At 54.3% G+C, this 19,314-nt stretch overlaps 1 protein-coding gene across 2 annotated transcripts in view; it reads left to right on the forward strand.

Annotated features, from left to right (window-relative positions):
• The window catches only part of C10H1orf21 (chromosome 10 C1orf21 homolog), a 74,743-nt gene that overhangs the window by 22,583 nt on the left and 32,846 nt on the right, over positions 1 to 19,314 (forward strand). The window contains exon 1 of one of the 2 annotated variants that reach the window (XM_058668943.1): positions 7,950 to 8,074. The exons of the other annotated variant lie outside the window; for it this stretch is intronic. The gene's annotated coding sequence lies outside the window, so the exon portion shown is untranslated. Of the gene's footprint in view, positions 1 to 7,949; positions 8,075 to 19,314 lie in introns of those variants that run through there. 2 annotated transcript variants of the gene reach the window in all.

Raw genomic sequence — 19,314 nt, forward strand, 5'->3', positions numbered from 1 at the left:
GCCTCCCCGTCCTCCATCATGCTGCCTGTAGTGGCCGCACGGGGAGGGATGTGTGTGTGGCCCAGGGCAGTAGGGAGCTGGCTGGGAACACAGGGCCATCTCACGCTGCTGTAATCCCCGGGTGCTCCCAGCCGTGGGGGTCGGGCCGAAAGGCACTGCACAGAGCACCCGTGAGGAGTGTGCAGGCCCGGCAGCACTGGTCCTAGGAGCTGCGTCCTTCTGGGCTGGCTGCCCTCCTGCCATGAGCAGCCAGCGGCCCAGGCCAGAACTCCAGTCCTGCCCCTTCCCCAGCCTGTGGCTGACCTGGCCAACTGCCCTGCTCCGCACCCTGTGGCGTGGCTCAGGGGAGTGTCTGTGGGTTGCCTGGAGCCTTACACGCTGGGACTGCTTGGTAAACCCGTGGTCGCTGGTGGGCGCCTGAGCAGGGAAGGCTCTTGATGGCTCGATTGACTCGGAGTGCGACGTGAGCCTGGTTCAGTCCCCCCACCCCAGCGTCTCCATGTCCCCGCCCGTGTGCACCAGGGAGGCAGTGTGGACCGTGGGATTCTAGGGAGGCTTCGGTGGGATGTCATGTCCAGCACTGAGTAACCTATGAGTGGTCGTGACCGCCCTCACCACTTGGTTGGCCTCATATGGGGACAGAGCAGCTCTGGGGCCCCAGGTGTTAAGGACCCTTGTGTGGCTGAGTCGTCTCCAGTCTGGCCGTGGTCTGGAGGGAATCTGCCGCCTCGGGGGGCCCGGCTCTGCTGCTTCTCGGGGTGCAGCTCTGTCCTGCTGGGCAGAGCTCTGTCTCAGTCTTTCTGGAGGTGGTCTGGGAGGGCCCTGAGTGATGGTTCAGCATCGCGGGCCGTGCAGGCTGGGGTGCACACTGCCCTGCCGGTGGGTGGGATGGGGCAGCACTTCACGCGGCTCCTGCCAGCGCTGCCAGACGCAGCCCCGAGAGCCTCTGTGTTGATGCGTGCTGATGCTGCTGACGCCTCAGACGTCTGCTCGTCCTGCCTGCCTTCCTGTTTGCTGTTTATTTATTTGAAAGAGAGAGAGGGAGAGACAGAGCCATCTGCTAAATGGCCGCGGCTGCCAGGGCTGGGTCAGACCGAAGCCAGGGGCCAGGACGCCATCTTGGCATCCCACATGGGTGCAGGGACCCAAGGACGTGGGCCATCCTCCGCAGCCTTCCCAGGTGCGTTAGTAAGGAGCTGCCAGGACTCGAACTGGCGCTCGAAGGGGATGCTGGCTTCCTGTCCCATGTGGACTCAGGCGCCGTCATCTGAAGCTGCCATCTGGGTGGTCGTGGGTGGGAAGGCTGAGTAGGCAGCAACGTCCAGGATGTCACTGTGCCTTGTAGCAGGAGCCAGGCCACCCGCAGGCTTCTCCCTGAGCCAGGGTCAGGGGCTGCTGCCTTCCTCCTGTGGCCGTCCAGACACGCAGGCGGCTCGTGCTCCATGGCGGCTTCTGGAGTCGTCACCGTGAAACTCTGAACACAGCCCAGCCCAGCCCCTGGGGACTCGCGAGGACAGGGCCTGGTAGAGTGTCCCTGTGGTGGTACTTCCCAGAGTGGGCAGGGAATGAAAGGGTAAATTTCTCATGGGAAAAAAATTTTGGAATGTAGGTTTGTGTGTGTGTGTGAATGTACCTTTCCCATGAACCTTCCAGAGACCTTTCATATATACAATGTCAATATTTTTGCAACCAAAGGAATCTTTTAATTCCATTTTCCAGGAACTTCCTTGTACAAGAAACACGTTTCCTGGAGGTAGGAAATCCTGTGTGGCTGGCGTGCTGTGCCCTGTGAATGCAGGGTGGTTTGGGGAGCAGTGACAAGGGGGTGGGCAGCTGCAGCACACTCGTTATTTAAGCCCTGTTGGCCTCCGTGCAGGTGACCGAGTCCAGGGCTCACGGCAGGTGCAGCTTGCCTGCCTGGGCTGTGCGCTGTTCTGCACTCCAGGTTTCCCTGGCAACCACGTGCTTGGCTTGTTTCTCTGGAGCCGAGCTCACCTCCTTCCCTGAGCCCTGAAGTCTCTACACCGTTCCTTCACTCCCCAGCCAGCTCTCCTAGAGCTGTAGAAGTGATGAGACGGGGGTTAGCATTGTGGCGTGGCGCACACATGTGTCTCACACGCATGTCTACATACACACATGCATAGCTATGTGAAGGTCATTAGAATAAGTGTTTCCCCAAGTTAGTCATTTTGCCTCCACATTAGTGTTCTTGGTGGTATTTGTGTCAATCAAAGCCTTTGTAAAGGTCAGGACACAACCTACCCAACCCCCTTTGAGTGACTAGCTTATTCACTGAGAATAACTGCGGATGAGAAAAAAGTGAATTTCCTGCTAGTAGACAGCGTACCGAAGAATGGGCCCGTCAGACAGCCTCATGTCTGCTCTCCAGTTGGCACGGCTGGCCCTGGCCCCTTCTGTCCATCAGCAGGGGTCGTAGTGACTGCTCTGTGGCTGCCGAGTGCCAGGCATGTGTGCATGTAGACCAGTGTGCATGGCACACACAGCACACATGTGCACATGGCACATGCATGTGGCATACACAGCACACACGTGCATACCATGTCCTCCGGAGGACATGTGCGTGGCTGCATGGTACGGTCAGAGAACAAACGAGATCACTGACTGCAGCAGTGCGTCCCCAGCCCTCCACAAGGCTTGGCGCTGGCGTCCCCGAGGCCAGGACCGCTGCCTCAGGGTCCCCTTGGTCCCTTGGACTGCCCCTCCTGGCGGGGCTCTCCGGAGCTCTTTAGGGAGCTCAGCCTTGGTTTGTCAGGTGTAGCATCTCCCTCCTGCTGACCCTGATTGTGGGCTGAGGGAGCCCTTCTCGGCTGTGCTGTGGTCCCTCCAGGGGTGGGCCCTGCTGGAGGCCTCTCGCTGCCCTGGGTGTCTGGAATACGGTGAGCAGGGGACTTCCAGCCTGCTCCATGTACCCCCAGCTGGCTGGCATGGCCTCTGCTGGCTGCCGTGGGGGCTCCCTTCAGCACGTAGCTTCCCAGCTCTTCGCGGAGGGGTGGGCTCTCTCTGCCGCCCCCTGGGTTTTACTGCAGGCTGTGCTGGGTGGTGAATTTTCAGGCTTTGCCCACGTCTGCTGTTTGTACTTTTAGCAGCTCTCCTGGTCCTGGCGAGTGGAAGGCTCTCGGCCAGCAGGTGGCCAGCACTGTGGGCCAGAGGCCCTGCGCAGCAGCGACCGGCCAGCTCTCAGGAGAGCCAGCAGGTGTGTGGTGACTGTGCTGCTGGCTTCCTTAATGTTTGCTTACTTTGGCTTTGTTTTCGTCTATGTGGAGGGCAGAGCCAGAGAGAGAGAGCAGTGTTCCAGCTGCTGGTCACTCCTGAGACGTGCGTACAATGGCTCAGCCTGGGCCAGGAGGAAGCCCCGAGCCCAGAACACTCTCCGGGTCCTTCCCCGTGGGCACAGGGGGCTTCCTCTGCTGCCCCTGAGATGCGTGAGAAGGGAGCTAGGTGGAAAGTGGAAGAGCTGGGGCGTGCACATCGCCTCACCTGCCCTGGTAGCCCTCGGTCTTCGAGGGCAGAACCCCGCTGGCCACCAGGGGAGCCCGTGTCTCCTGATCTCCACCCTCGGCCTCTGCGCCCAGTCCAGCCTGTTCTGCCGCAGGACAGGCGTGTGCTGGCCGTCTGCGCCCAGATTTTGTTCCACAGTTCTTTTTTTTTTTTTTAAAGATTTATTTATTTTTATTATAAAGTCAGATATACAGAGAGGAGGAGAGACAGAGAGGAAGATCTTCTGTCCGATGACTCACTCCCCAAGTGAGCGCTACGGCCGGTGCTGTGCCGATCCGATGCCGGGAACCACGAACCTCTTCCGGGTCTCCTACACAGGTGCAGGGTCCCAAAGCATAGGGCCATCCTCGACTGCTTTCCCAGGCCACAAGCAGGGAGCTGGATGGGAAGTGGAGCTGCCGGGATTAGAACTGGTGCCCATATGGGATCCCGGGGCGTTCAAGGCGAGGACTTTAGTCACTAGGCCACGCCGCCGGGCCCTCCACAGTTCTTACTTGGCTTCTGGCGATATGTTAGTTTCTCATGCTGGGCAGTCATGGTCATCTTCCTGCGTGTGGCTCTGTCCTGGCTGCCTGGCCTCGCCTCGCCCGGCATGCCGAGGGTCCCGCCGTGCCCGTGAAGCTCCTGTCAATGCCAGTGTGAGGCAGGGTTCTGAGCAGGCAACACATGGAGGCCTTCCGCCCAGCTGCTGGGGAGATGGGTCAGCATTCGCTAACAGCTTGAGAAGAAATGGGGTGGTTATGCAGACAAGTCGGCCTGCTCCTGCGGGGACCTGAGCACGTGATGGAAGGAGGGCCACAGGTGGCGGATCCAAATGACACGCGGAGGGCAGCTTCCGTGGCTGCTGGAGCGGGGAATGCTGAGCCCGAGAGCGGGCACTGGGAGTCAGAGGACGGGGAGGCGTGGGGCGGTCTCCTGTGCCCGGGGTGGGCAGGGACTGTTAGCTGTGCGTGGGGAGCCGTGATCTGGGTGTGTGGCAGTCCCACACAGCCCTCTGCGCCCTGCTAAGGGAGGAGGCAGGGTCCCAGAGGAGGGGACAGTGCCCACGTGGTTTCCGTACTGACCGGAAGGGCCTGACGCCCATGCAGAGCCGTGCCCAGACATGCACACTTTGCAGGATTCAGGGAATTGGCAGCTTCTTTCGCTTGCGTGGGCCTTACTAAATTTATCACACTCTCGTTTCAAATGCCGGTCATGCTTTTCCCGGCAGAAACCAGAGCTTCCTAGAGTTGGGTGTGACATGAACATGCGATCACACAGCTCTCCTGATACCAGAATCTGCCCTGAGGACACTTACTGGTCTGTCCCCTTGTCCCCGACTTTCCCGATGGCACAGTAGGGGCCTCGTGTGGACCCAGGGTGGCGCCTCAGGCCCCCGAGTGCCTCTGGCCTTTGTGGAGTCCTGCTTAGCCGCGGTCAGCCGGGACCAATTCCCCCCCCCGAGGGAGCATGCAGCTGGAGCTGTCCAAAGCAGCCGAGTCCTCCCAGGCCGGGGCCAGCCTGCCCTGCGGGCCTCTGTCGTGTGAAGACGAGGTCTCGGATGCCAGGAGGGGCCGAGAACAGGACTTAGACCTGACACTCCGAGCAGACCGTCTACACTCAGCATGTTGGCTTGCAAGGAGAACATACTAGAATGGCACCTTGAACCTCGGGCACGCTCGCTGAGGCGGCAGAGGCTGGGAACAGATGTTCCTCCCTGGGGGTGTGTCCAGTGCCCTCCCCTAGACCTGCATGGCCTGTGGAAGCTGCCTGCTGTGCCAGTCAGCACCTCTCCTCTCTCAGCCAAGGCGTGTCCAGTCGGCCAGCAATGTTTTCCCTTTGGGTACAGCAATGGGAATGCTCCACCATGGTATGGGGTTGGCACTGTGGTGTAGTGGGTGAAGCTGCTGCCTGTGGCACCGGCTTCCCATATGGGCACCAGTTCATGTTCTGGCCACTCCACTTCCCATCCAGCTCCCTGCTAATGACCTGGGAAAGCAGGAGAGGATAACCCAAGTTCCTGGGCTCCTGAACCCATGCGGGAGACCAGGGAGAAGTCCCTGGCTTCTGATTGGCTCAGCTCTGGCCATTGCTGCCATGTAGGGAGTGAAACAGCGGATGGAGGATCTGTGTGTCTCCCTATTTTTCTCTGACTCTGCCTGTCAAATAAAAATTAATCTTTAGAAATAGATTCGTGCCATAACTTTTCAGACAGCCACAGCCCATGGCGCATCCTGGCCCATGGGGGTCCTGCAGGTGTGTATGTGGCGTTCAGAGCTGGGGTCTCAAAGAACCACTCATATTTGGGTTTCACAGCCAGTGTCAGGTGTTCGTCCCCAGGAGCACGGGGAGAAGCCGTGCAGTGCTCACATGCTGTGCTCATGTATGTGGTGGGCAGCTGGTCCTGTGTAGATTCTTTTCTCTGTGTTTGGCTGGGTGGAGGTGTCTTCGTTATGGCTTGGGGCCTGGAGGTAGCAGGGGTGGGGTCTGGGGACAAGCCTCATGACCTCAAGCTCGCGTGTGTTTCCATGCCTGACTGGCGTGGCTGCATCCCCGGCTTGTCTCCAGGGGCAGCTGCGCCAGGTCCGGTCCTGCCCCGCTCTGCTCTGTTCCCAGGCGCTCTGCCATTTCCTTGCCTTCGCACCGGAGAACCTGTGTCCCCGCCCTGCTGGCGCTCACCTGCTCGTCATCTGCCCTCTGACAGCTTCCTGTGTCTGTGTGCCAGAGCCCAGGTGACATGCTGGTCCCCAGCAGCAGCTGGTGTCGCTGGAGGGGAGGGCTGCATGGATTCAGTGCGTGGGACATAGAGTGACAAAGCACAAATGGGCTGGCAGCTTCCAGAAGGCACAGCTGACCCGTCGGCTCGGTGTTGAAGTGGCCACAATGCCTTTGGGTTAAGGTCCTAAATGCTCTGTGCGTCTGAAGTGGTTGCTTCACAAGATAACGTGCGGAATGTTCTGTCTTCTTTGTTTTAGATTTATTTATTTGGAAGACAGAGTTACGGAGAGGGAGAGACAGAGATGGAAAGAATCTTCCATCCTCTGGCTTACTGCCCAGATGGCTACAGAGACCAGGCTGGGCCAGGCCACTGCCAGGAGCCTGGAGCTTCTTCTGGGTCTCCCACAAGGGTCCAGGGTCCCAAGCACTTGTGGCTTCCTTCACTGCCTTCCCAGGTGCGTTAGCAGGGAGCTGGGTGAAGGTGGACAGCTGGGATATGAGCTGGTGCCCATGTATGACGCTGGTGTCACAGGTGGCGGCCTTACGTGCTATGCTGTGATGCCAGTTCCTGCTGTTTCCTAAATTTAAAAAAATATTTGTTTATTTTTATTGGAGAGTCAGAAATACAGAGAGGAGGAAAGGCAGGAAGATCTTCCATCTGATGATTCATTCCCCAAGTGACCGCAACAGCTGGAGCTGCACTGATCTGAAGCCAGAAGCCAGGAACCTACTCTGGGTCTCCCATGTGGGTGCAGGGTGCCAAGGCTTTGGGCCGTCCGCGACTGCTTTCCCAGGCCACAAGCAGGGAGCTGGATGGGAAGTAGGGCTGCTGGGATTAGAACCGGCGCCCATATGGGATCCCAGCGCATTCCAGGCGAGGACTTAAGCCTAGTCCACCGCGCCGGGTCCGTCCTGTTGTTCCTTGAAGGAAGGAGCTTGTTGGGGACGTGGAGATACGTGAAATGGCGTCTGTCGTCCTGGAAGGTGATTGAACAAGCGCAGGTGGCCTGTTCCCCAGGGCTGTGTTCTGGTGGCAGCCCCGCAGCAGACAGGCTGTGAGAGGCTCACCAGAGCCGATGGGAGGGTAGACAGCTGTGTGGAGGGGACTATATCCACACATTTTCCATCTCTGGCCACGCTGGTGCTGACCCATGCCTGTTCTCAGGGTACCCTGGTGGACGCGACATGGGGGTCTACTGTCCTCTAGGGGCATTGCCTGGGTCCTGCACCTCCCTTGCTGGCTGCCACCATTTCTCCAGGTCAGGCTGGGTGACGTGTGTTCCACGGGAGCCCTGCAGTGCCATGTGTGTTTGGGTCATTTCTGGGCAGCTCTGGTGTGACGGAGACCTTGCCCAGGCTCTGGACTCTCCGTGCCAGTCCCACCAGCTCCAGGAAATGACTAGTTTCTGGAGAGCAATTTGTGAATTACTAGGTCATCAGTGGGTGGTAATTTGTAGATTGAATAGCCTGATATTTCAAGGCACCCTTCACGGCGTGGCCACTGGGTTAGCAGCGTCTCTCCTTTCTCCAGCATCTAAGCCGGGATTAGGGTGTGTGTACCAGGGGCCTCCGGCTACATGTTGGGGCTAATGCCTGGACAGAAATGAGGAGTCAGGAGAGAGGCTGTGGGCACTGTCACCCCCTGTGTCCCGGGATAACCTGACCCTCCCCTCTGACCGTGCTGTGACCAGGGCGGAGGTCCAGGGCTGCTGGGATGCCGTGGCCAGCGGCCAGTACAGCTTTGTTTAGGGCATTGTCTGTCACAGAGATGGGTGTGGCAGGTGAGCCGGGAAGCCCCACTTTGGTCCCTGCTGGGCTAGGGAGCCACACCGGGAGAACTGAGGCCACCCCATGGCAGGTACTGGACCTGCTGAGAGCCTGGGTGGGGCAGGGAGCTGGGCCTGTAGCATTGGGAAGCAGGCGCCCAGCCGGCACTCCCTTGGCCTTCTCCACCTCTCCAGGCCTCACCGTCATGGCCCCTTCCCGCCCAGGAGAGCAGGGACAGGCTAGTTGAAGGAAGCAGTGGGTGTAGTTGGGAGGTAGGAGTGGCTGGACGAAGGCCATGCCAGAGTTCCTCCCGACCCCTGCAGCCCCCCAGTGGGGGAGGAGCAGGTCCCAGCGGGGGCCTCGGCTGACTTGGGGAGGTCCCTGCTGTGGGGTGCTGTGGCTGGTGGACACTCCTGACCAGGACGTGGCTGAGCAGGACATGCCCGGCCGTGAGGCAGCCCATGTCTAGATCAGGGTGTGAGAAGGGGCCTTGTACGTTTGGGTCCCCACTGTGCATCTGTGTCCTGGCGGGTGGGGAGATCGGTGCCGTGGGCACGAAGGGTGAGCTCCTGGCCCAGCAGCTTGCTTCACTGGGTCGTCCTACTCTCTCCAGGACTTCCTAGTAAACAGCCACCTCCCACTGCTTCCCGCTTCCTGTGACTTTGCCACAGTGGCCAAAAGAATTGGTTTTCGGAGACGCGTGGTTAGGCAACTTCCTTGGGCCACGACCTTCATAGCTGGGGAGACTGCGAAGTGACCGTGACCTGCCTTTGCCTGCCAGAAACCAGAGTTCATCGAGGGGACAAAGGTCAACCAGCAAAGCTACAGCAGAGGGGACGGCGGGGAGGGGTCCTGAAGGGGGTCCCTTGTCACGGTGTCGTGTCAGCATGTGCTGTGCCTGTGGGGTGTTCTGGGTGGTGCTGGTCAGCATTACCGACCTGGCCACTGGGGTGTTCCCAAGGCCTGGGCCTTACCCGCAACGTCGTGACCCCTGGTCCCACATTATCACCTGTGAGCTGAGATGCTGGGTGCCCGGCACAGGGGCTCCTGTTCCTTGCACCCGTTTGGCCATCAGCAGGTGGCCAGGGCTGGCTCAGGGCAGGCTTCCACGTTAGGACGGTGGGGGCCCAGCTGGGAGGGCTGTGATGCCTCGTTGCTAGGTTACCGAGCCCTTGAGTGGGGTGTTCCCAGGTGTGTGTCAATGGTCGAGCGCAGCTGCAGAACACATTCTGGGGCAGAATACGGGGAGCAGGAAGTAAGTCAGGCTGAGCCGGCACTGCACACCACAAAGAGCAAGAAGTGCCGTGTGTGTGGGACGCGGGAGGACCAGCTGAGAGGTCACTGGGCTGGGCGGCTGCGGTGGCCACACTGCCAGCCAGCAGGTCCCGGCGGGGGCTAGAGGAACCCTGTGCGTGTTCCTCTTCCATTCTGCAATTCTGTCTCCGCTGGACTTTGTCTTCTCATGATACGTTTGAAAAGTCACACAAACGTTTCTATTTAAAATAACCTGTCCTCAGGCAGCCATTTCGCCAGGTCGAGGTGTAGTTACGCCGTCCATATTTGACCTTTCTTTGGCCTCTGATAATCCGGAATTTCAGCTACACTTTTTGGGTAAAGTTGTGGCTTTTTGTAGTTGCTGTAGTTCACACGGTAGCTTCACAGCCCATGCATCAGGTAGCACGTGTTGCCAAGTGTTCACTTTGTGCACAGAACAGTAGGATGCCAGGCACTGAAAGCAGGACCCGCACGGCCAGGCTGCAGCCCCCAGCACAGGAGCTGGCCCCAGGCCCTGTGTGTGGTCACTTCTGCTGTGGGAGGCCAACGTTGTCCCACATGGGCTGGGCTGGACTGGGAAGACGAGAGCTGCAGGCCCAGTGGCTGGCACCCACATGAGCACCCAGAACAGAGGGATCTCTGTGGAGCCAGGGGCAAGGTGTCTTAGCCACCGCGAAGACTTCTTCCAGACTTAAGGGGTAGGTGGCCCTGGAGTGACAGGTAGAGACTGGGCCAGGGCCTTGGCTGCTGGAGGCTCAGCTGACTCCTTACTGACAGGGCCCTGGTAGGAACTGGGGGTGCAGCAGCAGGAGTCCGAAACAGCGCTGCTGGCCCACCAGACTTGTGGAGGAACGCCCGTTCCCCCTCTGCAGTGAAGCCCTGGGGTGCTCATCCTGGGTGCTGGGGACTTTCAGGAGGGACCCCCAGCGAATGGAGACCCCTCTGAGCAGGTGCATGGGAGGGGCTGCGGCCAGGCACTTTGTGATCCTGCAGAGTGGTGAGGGCAGGAGGAGGTGGCCCGTCTGTGAGGCCCTAAGGAGTTGGGGACGCCTTTTTTCCTAGGGTGGCAGGAGGCAGCCCCAGAGCCCTCCCTGGGCGGCTGCCTCTGGGGTCCTCCCTGAAGTTCCAGGAAGCGGGCAGGAGTGTGGGGCTGGAGCACTTGGCCCAGCAGAAGCTCGCGGAGGCCTTGTGGAGGAGCAGTGCAGTCCCTAGGGATTCCTGAGAGGTGAGACTCGGTGATGGGGCTCCATTCCCTTTCTGACGCATTGAGAGCTGCTGGCGGACTGAGGTCCTGGACACTCGGTGGAGTTTCTGCTTCTTGGAAAAGTTAAGAGCTGCTGTGTAGCGAGAGGGGGACCAGAGAACGACACAGGTCAGATTTTTGTTGGGACCCTGAGGGTTCTTTATAATGGTTGAGGGAGATCTGTGACTAGAAGATGACTTTCCCGTTTGCAGGCAGGTCCCTGGACGAGGAGGGGCGTTCATGTTAGGGGGTGACGGCACGGGTGACAGTCCTCCCCAGGCTGGGTAACAGGCCTTCAGCCACATGGATGAGCCAGGCCGCGCCTGCGAGGGACAGCCAGCCTGAGGAGGGAAGGCACAGTGTGGCCAGACCCTCTACAGAATAATTCTGCTGCACCTGTGTCCCTTGAGACTTATGGAGCCACACGTTGGCGTTGTGGCCATGGCAGGTGCAGGGTTACGTGGGCTTCTGCCAGGCAGCGCACTGCCCCCAGCTTTTGACGTGGGCCACCTGGACCCATGCTTGTCTTCCTGTCTGTGACTGTGCGGAATTTGCCTCTGGCTGAGACGGGGCGGCGAGAGCCGTGAGCTTCCCAAGCCTTGTGTGGCGTGAGACGGAGATGCCCACTCCTGTGCAGGTTGGTTTGTGTGGCGTGGCAGGTCACGGGAGCAGGAGGCCTCTGTTGCGAATGCTGATTGGTCATCTCACTGTCCTTCAGACAGCATCCTGAAATAGTTCTTTGTTGTGGTCGGCACATCGGAGATTTCGATTTCAGCAAAAACAAAGGGGCTTATCAAAGCCCGTAGTTTCCTGACAGATGGGTGCGTGCCAGGAGCACTGAGAGCAGCAGGGAGGTGCACTGAAGTGGACTGACCCTGTTCTGCCCTCTCTGCTCCTGAGCAGAAAGTCAAGGACTAACAAAGTTCTCAGAACATCGGGGCCCTGTGAGCAGTACCACCAGCCCGGCACCTCACTGCAGGTGTGACATGGCAGCTGGCAGCTTGCCTGCTACAGGAGAGATTTCACACTTACCCTGAGAGAGTTCTCCCGACACCCCCACCTGTCCCATCCTTCAGCACCCTGTGGTGACCACACGGAGGCCGTGCCCATCCTGTGCCCTGGCCGGACGCTCTGCAGGTGCAGCCTGAGCACCCTCTGTGTTCCATGCCTGGGGCACTGTGGTCGCCTGCTGGTCTTCACTGCAGCCCTGCCCCCTCCCGACTCTCCACTCCTGCCCCAGGCTTGTCCGACGGCAGGTGGATAGTTTGAGCTCTGTTTCCTTTTCCTCTCCCCTAATCCTTGACGTCTTGATGCAGGACCCTGTGTGGTAGGCGACACTAGGGCCCCCTGGGTCTGCAGACATAGAACTACCCTTACTGAGGGTGTGTGACCAAGTGAGACAGGGAGGTGAGGAAGAGACTTTCGCAGGAAGGGTGTGTTGGCCCTTTGTGGTGAGGGATCTGTGTGTTTTGCTCGTCCTGGCTTCCAGGCACCTCGTGCCGCAGCTGCAGTGGACAGAGCTTGGGAGATCCAGCAGGACAGGGCAGGTCCTTAGTTAACCCAGGAAACCTCGGGCATCTCAGGCGCCCTGGCCTGCTTTGCCATATTTAGCCCTGGGCTTGTGTCCCGAAGAGTGAGGGGTGGGTGCTGCCGTACCCTGCCCGCCCACTCCTTGCCCACCAGGGCACAGCAAGGTCTCCCTCTCTGCCTTCACAGTAAATGAAGGAAGCCTGTCGAATGCACTCACAGCTTTCGCAGTGTGTGTTTCCGCGACCCTCCTGACGCCGCCTGTGTGCCGCGGCCACAGGGCCCTGAGACCAGCAGCTCTCCCTGTCGTCACGTCCACCCCGGCGCCTGCTGCGGCTGGCCTGCTCGTCCCCAGGTCCACCACGGTGGGTTGCTCGGCAGAAGGGACTGCACCTGGCCATCAGCTGAGGGGGCGGGACCCTGCAGTGATGCCAGCAGCTGCTGGGTGCCGGGAAGCCAGGACTTGTCTAACCTGCTCTCCTTGTGGTCTGTGCTCGGCTGCCAACCCTGGCCAGTGCTCCCCGCTCTGCCTCCTCTGGCAGCAGCAACATCGGTCCCGCCGGCAGAGCAGATGGGCACACGGGCCGGCTGGTTATTTGTATGCTTGCTTGTGTTCTGCCTCTGGGAGGCTCGGGGCAGCTCTTCTGCGGTGGATGAAGGCGGCCTTAGCCACTGTTTGTCTTGGTTCCCGCCAAGCCTGGGCTGTGAGGAGGGTGGTGGCCGCTGCCTGCGCGGCCTCTGCGAACCTGTAACTGGCCGCCCATGGCAGTGAGCTCTCCAGCCCGGCAGGCTGCAGGCTGCGCAGCCTCGGAGGTCTGCAGGTTACCACTTCTGAGTGGCCTTTGAGAGTCCGTGTGGACTGCTGACGGAGCAGCGGTCTGCAGTGCTTCTAGTGTCTAGTGAATCAGGTGGAATTGCCCGTAAGATTATGTAAGCAAATCTTTTTTGTTGCATTTTAAAACAATTTCAGATTTGTTTTTTTTTGTTTGTTTGTTTCTTGAAGGTAGACTTTGTGTAATTTTCCCCCATTTTTAGAAAGGTAGATCTTTCATTGAACAGGGCTGCCCAGCACAAACCCTTCAAGACAAGGGTGAGGCTGGTCCACATGCTGTGTGACGGGGTGAGGTCTTGTGTGCCACCCTCGGGACTGTGCCCAGGGGAGGGATCAGCGTGCGTCGTTGCACGTGGCGTGACAGGCACGTTGGCAGATGCATTCTCTTGGTAGGAGGGGTCCCATGGCAGGGCAGGTGTGGTGGCTCGTGGGTGGACGCTGGCATCCAATCTGGGAGTGTCACTTCAGCCTTGGCTCCTGTAATTGAGCCCGGGAAAGCGGCAGAAGCTGGCCTTGGGTCCCTGCACCCACAGGGAGACCCACTTGATGTTGGCACCTGGCTTCAGCCTGGGCCAGTGGGTAGAAGATTCTGTCTCCATCTCTCTTCCTTTTCCTCTCCCTCTCTACCCCTCCCCCTTTGTCACTCCGCCTTTCGAATAAGTAGCTGATCATTCTGGACTGTCCTGTGGAGCTGGCTTGAAGCAGGTGCCCATTAGAGCGTGCCCCCTGGACTCGCCTAAAGGAGACCGTGTGCAAAGCCGTGGCTAGTTAATGAGACCCCGTGTCTTCAGAGGTGCCCATGGTCTCCTTGAGTGGGTTTTTTGGGTTAACACCAGTCATCCTCTTTGGGAGGGTCTGTCTAGCATGAACCAGCTGCTTCGCTGTACTTCTCAGTCTGTGGTCTGTGGCTTCACCAAGAGCTGCAGTAAGACCACCCCTGCTTCCGGGCCTTGGGGGTATGGCGCCAGCCCCCACCTGCCGCCCTGTGGTCACAGGGCCCATGAGTCTCGTCATCTCGCTGCAGCAGGCGGTCAATGAGCCTGCCTTCCTGCAGAAGCTGTGCAAGCTGAGCCCATCCCTCTCGGCCTCACCTTCGTGCTGGGAAGTGTGGGCGTGCGCACCTTGAGGCCTGCACCTTTTCTCGGCGGGAGAGAATGTGCCTCCATGACGGCTTCTTGGCACGCGCGCTGAAGTGGAAATTGGCTGGGTCACGCTTGGCACTGGCTGTCGGTCAGAGGCAATCTGCTGATTCCTGGCAGCACACCATCTTAGGGAGAGTGGCTTGCACACTATGCCAGCACTGCCCTGCTGCAGTGGGTGTCACTTTCAGATCACTCCAGCCCTTCAGTCAGGATGCGCACACAGCCACACCGCTTTGAGAACACAGGAAACAGGTTGAGGGACGTCTTGGGTTGCTGGTTCCCAGTGGTCTTACCTGGTGTCACTGAGCCCCGGTCTGCAAACGGAAACACGCATCTTGGGGGCGTGGTTGCAATTGATCTAGCTTAGTGACAGTGTCACTAACCCCGCCTTCCTAAAGCTGTTTTATTTGTTTTTAAAAGATTGCTTCTTTGAAAGTTGGAGTTACAGAGAGAGGGTAGACAGAATGTCTGTCTGCTGGTCCCCTTGCCAGTGGAGGCAGCGGCCGGGCCGGGCGGAGTCATGGGCCTCTCCCAGACATGTGGGTCATCTTCTGCTGTGTGTACACACACATACACATACACTACTCTTTTTTCTTTTATTTTAGTTTTAATTATTTATTATTTTTAATTCATTAATTACATTGTATTATGTGACACAGTTTCATAGGTACTTGGGTTCTCCCCACCCCTCCCCAAACCCTCCCACCATGGTGGATTCCTCCACCTTGTTGCATAACCACAGCTCAAGTTCAGTTGAGATTCCCCCATTGCAAGCGTATACCAAACATAGAGTCCAGCATCTTATTGTCCAGTCAAGTTCAACGGCTTCTTAAGTATACCCTCTCTGGTCTGAAGACAGAGCCAGCAGAGTATCATCCCAGTCAATTAAAAGCTCTGACATACCATCAGCAAAAATTTACATCATTATGGAATTAATTGACATAGTAATGAGTAACCAATATGTTAAAAGTAAATGCGAGTTCCTAGCCACCTTCTGTCACCACCTCATTGACATTTCAATTTTAGTTTATACACAACATGTAACATTCATAACATAACATGTTATACATAACATCATATCATCTTAAATTAAGGCAAACATGTGGTATTTAACCTTTTGGGATTGGCTCATTTCCCTTAGCATTATGGTTTCCAGTTTGGCCCATTTGGCCACAAAGAACTGCATTTTGTTTTGTTTAATAGCTGAGTAGTATTCCATGGAGTAGATGAACCATAGCTTTCTTATCCAATCCTCTGTTGATGGGCATTTTGGCTGCTTCCATGTTTTTGCAATTACTGATTGTGCTGCTATGAACATAGGAGTGCATGTTGGTTTCTCATAGAACAAGTGTTCTGGATATATTCCTAGGAGTGCTAATGCTGGATCATACGGTATGTTGAATTTGAGTTGTTTGAATGTTCTCCATACTGATTTCCATAGAGGCTGTACCAGCCTGCAGCCCCACCAGCAGTGGAGTAGGGTTCCCTTTTCCCCGCAACCTCGCCAACAAGTGTTGTTGGTGCTTTTATTCATGTGGGCCAGTCTTACTGGCGTTAGGTGGTACCTCATTGATGTTTTAATTTGGATTTCCCTTATTGCCAGGGAACTTGAGCATTTTTTCATATGTTTATTTGCCATTTGGGTTTGTTCCTTTGTGAAGTGTTTGCCCATTTCCCGTGCCCATTTCTTGAGTGGCTTGTTTGTTTTGACATTTTGGTTGTTTTGTAGCTCTTTGTATATTCTGGAGATTAGCCCTCTATCACCTACATAGTGCGCGAAGATCTTCTCCCATTCTGTGGGTTGCTTTTTACTTTGTTGATTGTTTCTCTAGCTGTACAGAAGCTTGTTAGTTTGATGAGGTCCCAATTGTTTATTTTGGTCTCGATTTCTACTGCTTTTGGAGTCTTTTTTAGGAAGTGAGGGCCTACCCCTAAGTGTTGCAATGTGTTTCCAACATTTTCTTCCAAAAGTTTGAAGGTTTCTGGATGTAGGTTTAGATCTGTTATCCATTTAGATCTGATCTTAGTGTATGGTGAGAGATGTGGATCTATCTTTTTGTTTCTGCAGGCTATTAACCAGTTGTCCCAACAGCATTTATTGAACAGACCTTCCCATTTGCCTGGATTGTCGTTTGTCTTTTTGTCAAAGATTATTTGGCTGTACCTGTTTGGGTTCCCGTCTGGTGTTTCTATTCTGCTCCATTGATCTTCCTCTCTATCTTTGTGCCAGTACCACGCTGTTTTGATAACCACTGCCCTATAGTATGTCCAGAGGTCCGGAACTGTGATTCCCCCTGCTAACTTCCTGTTCTTCAGGATGGTTCTAGCTATCCGTGGTTTTTTGTGTTTCCAGATGAACCTTTGGATCATTGTTTCCAGATCTGTGAAGAATGTTTTGGGCAATTTGATTGGGATTGCGTTGAATGTATATATTGCTTTTGGCAGTATAGACATTTTAATGATATTGATTTTACCTATCCAGGAGCATGGGATGTTACTCCATCTTTTGAGGTCTTGTTCAATTTCTTTTTTAAGTAGTTTGTAGTTTTCTTCAAATAAGTCTCCTACATTTTTGGTTAGATTTATTCCCAGATATTTCATACTTTTCTCTGTTATTTTGAATGGTATCTTGCTGGTTAGATCTTTTTCCATCTTGGGGCTGTTTGCATACACTGTGGCTGTTGATTTTTGTTCATTAATTTTGTACCCTGCCACTCTACCAAACTCTCGTACAAGTTCTAGCAGTCTCTGTATTGAGTCTCTTGGCTCTTCTACATAAAGAATCATATCATCTGCATATAGTGAGAGCTTGACTTCTTCGTTTCCCATTTGGATTCCTCTGATTTCTTTTTCTTGTCTTATGGCCTCAGCGAGTACCTCTAGGACTATGTTGAATAGTAGTGGAGAAAGTGGACATCCCTGTCTTGTTCCAGATCTCAGTGGGAAGGGTTCCAGCTTTTCTCCATTCAGTATGATGCTGGCGTTGGGTTTTTCATATATGGCTTTAATTATGTTGTGGATTTTTCCATCTATGCCTACCTCGGTTAGGGTTTTTAGTAGGAAGTGGTGTTGGATTTTGTCGAAAGCTTTTTCTGCATCTATTGATACTATCATGTGATTCTTGTTTTTCAGTTTTTGGATGTGGTGTATCACATTTATGGATTTCCGAATGTTGAACCATCCCTGCATTCCAGGGATGAATCCTACTTGATCTGGATGAACGATCTGTCTGATGTGTTTTTGAATTCTGTTGGCTAGGATTTTGTTGAGAATCTTAGCATCAATGTTCATCAAAGAGATAGGTCTGTAGTTTTCCTTCTCTGTTAGTTCTCTGTCTGGTTTTGGGATTAAGGCAATGTTGGCTTCATAGAATGAGTTTGGAAGGGTTGCTTCTTTTTCTATTGTTTTGAAGAGTTTGTAGAGGATTGGGGTTAGTTCTGTTTGGAATGTTTTGTAGAATTCTGTAGTGAAGCCGTCTGGGCCTGGGCTTTTTTTATGTTGGGAGGTCTTTAATCACTGATTCAATCTCTACTTCAGTTATGGGTTTGTTCAGGTCGTTTGTTGCCTCTGGGCTAAGTTTTGGCAGGTGGTGTGAGTCTAAGAACTTTTCCATTTCTTGGTGGTCTTCTGATTTGTTGGAGTACAGTGCTTTGTAGTAATTTCTAATTATGGCCTTAATGGTTGCGGTGTGTGTTGTTATGTTGCCTTTTTCATCTTTGATGCTGTTAATTCTTGCCTTCTCTTGTTTTTTCTTTGTCAGTCGGGCCAGTGGGGTGTCTATCTTGTTTATCTTCTCAAAAAACAGCTTTTTGATTCATTGATTTTGTGTATCTTTTTTTTTTTATTTCTATCTGATTAATTTCCTCCCTTGTTTTGATGATTTCTTGTTTCCTATTGTGTTGGGCTCTTCTGCTGTTGTTTTTCCAATTCCTGGAGGTGTGTGTTTAGTTCCTGTATTTGGCGCCTCTCTTGGGCCTTGACATGAGCTCCAATTGCAATGAGTTTACCCCGTAGCACTGCTTTGGCAGTGTCCCACAAGTTTTGGAATGTTGTGTCAGAGTTTTCATTGGTTTCCATAAATTTTTTGATCTCATCTTTAATTTCTTCTCTGATCCATTGTTCGTTTAATAGCATATTGTTCAGCCTCCAAGAGTTTCTGTATTTCCTGGGGCATTTTGAATTGCTGATTTCCAGCTTCATTCCGTGGTGGTCTGAGAGGGTACATGGTATGATTCCTATCTTTTTGAAGTTATTTAGGTTTGCTTTGTGTCCTATCATGTGGTCGATCCTGGAGAAGGTGCCATGCACTGCTGAAAAAAATGTATAATCTGTGGCCTTAGGATAAAAAATTCTATAAATATCTATCAAGTCCAGTTGTTCTATTGTTTGTATGAGCTCTGTTGTTTCTTTGTTGAGTTTTTGTTTTGTTGATCTGTCTATTGTTGTTAGTGGGGTGTTAAGATCACCCACTATTATTGCGTGCATATCTATGTCTCCCCTTAAGTCCGTAAGTAATTGCTTCATGTAGCTAGGTGTGTTTGAATTTGGTGCATATATGTTCACAATGGTAATTACTTCCTGATGGATCAGTCCCTTCACCAATATATAATGTCCTTCCCTGTCCTTTTTGATGTGTGTCAGATTGAAGTCCACATCATCTGAAATTAAGACAGCTACCCCAGCCTTTTTTTCTCGTCCATTGGCATGAAATATTTGTTTCCAACCTTTCACTTTCAGCTTCTTCGAATCTCTTCTGGTTAGATGTGTCTCTTGTAGGCAACAGATAGTTGGGTGCTGTTTGATAATCCATTCTGTTAATCTATGCCTTTTGATTGGTGAGTTCAGGCCATTTGTGTTAAGAGTTAAAATTGAGAGGTTGTGATTTTGCCCTGCCATACTTGTTTTTGTGGGTGTTGATATCTGTGTAATTGCCCTTCCTTGTGTGGACTTTAGTGGGGAGACCTTCCTGTTTGCCATCTTTGCTTATGATTCACCTCCTTTTTTTCTGGATTTAGTGCATTTCTAAGGAGATTTTGTAGAGCTGGTTTTGTGCTGGCATATTCTTCTAATTTCTCTTTGCTGTGAAAGTATCTGATTTCATTCTCAAATACGAATGAGATCTTTGCTGGGTACAATATTCTTGGTTGACAGTTGTTCTGATTCAGGATTTGGAAGATCTTTGTCCATTCTCTTTTTGCTTGTAAAGTCTCTTCAGAGAAGTCAGCAGTGATCCTGATTGGTTTTCCCCGGTATGTGATCTTTTCTCTGCTTCGTAATTGTCTCGGGATTCTTTCTTTGTCTTTGTTGGAGTG

Source organism: Ochotona princeps, chromosome 10 (assembly GCF_030435755.1).
Source record: "Ochotona princeps isolate mOchPri1 chromosome 10, mOchPri1.hap1, whole genome shotgun sequence".
In the NCBI taxonomy this organism is placed as follows: Eukaryota; Metazoa; Chordata; class Mammalia; order Lagomorpha; family Ochotonidae; genus Ochotona; species Ochotona princeps.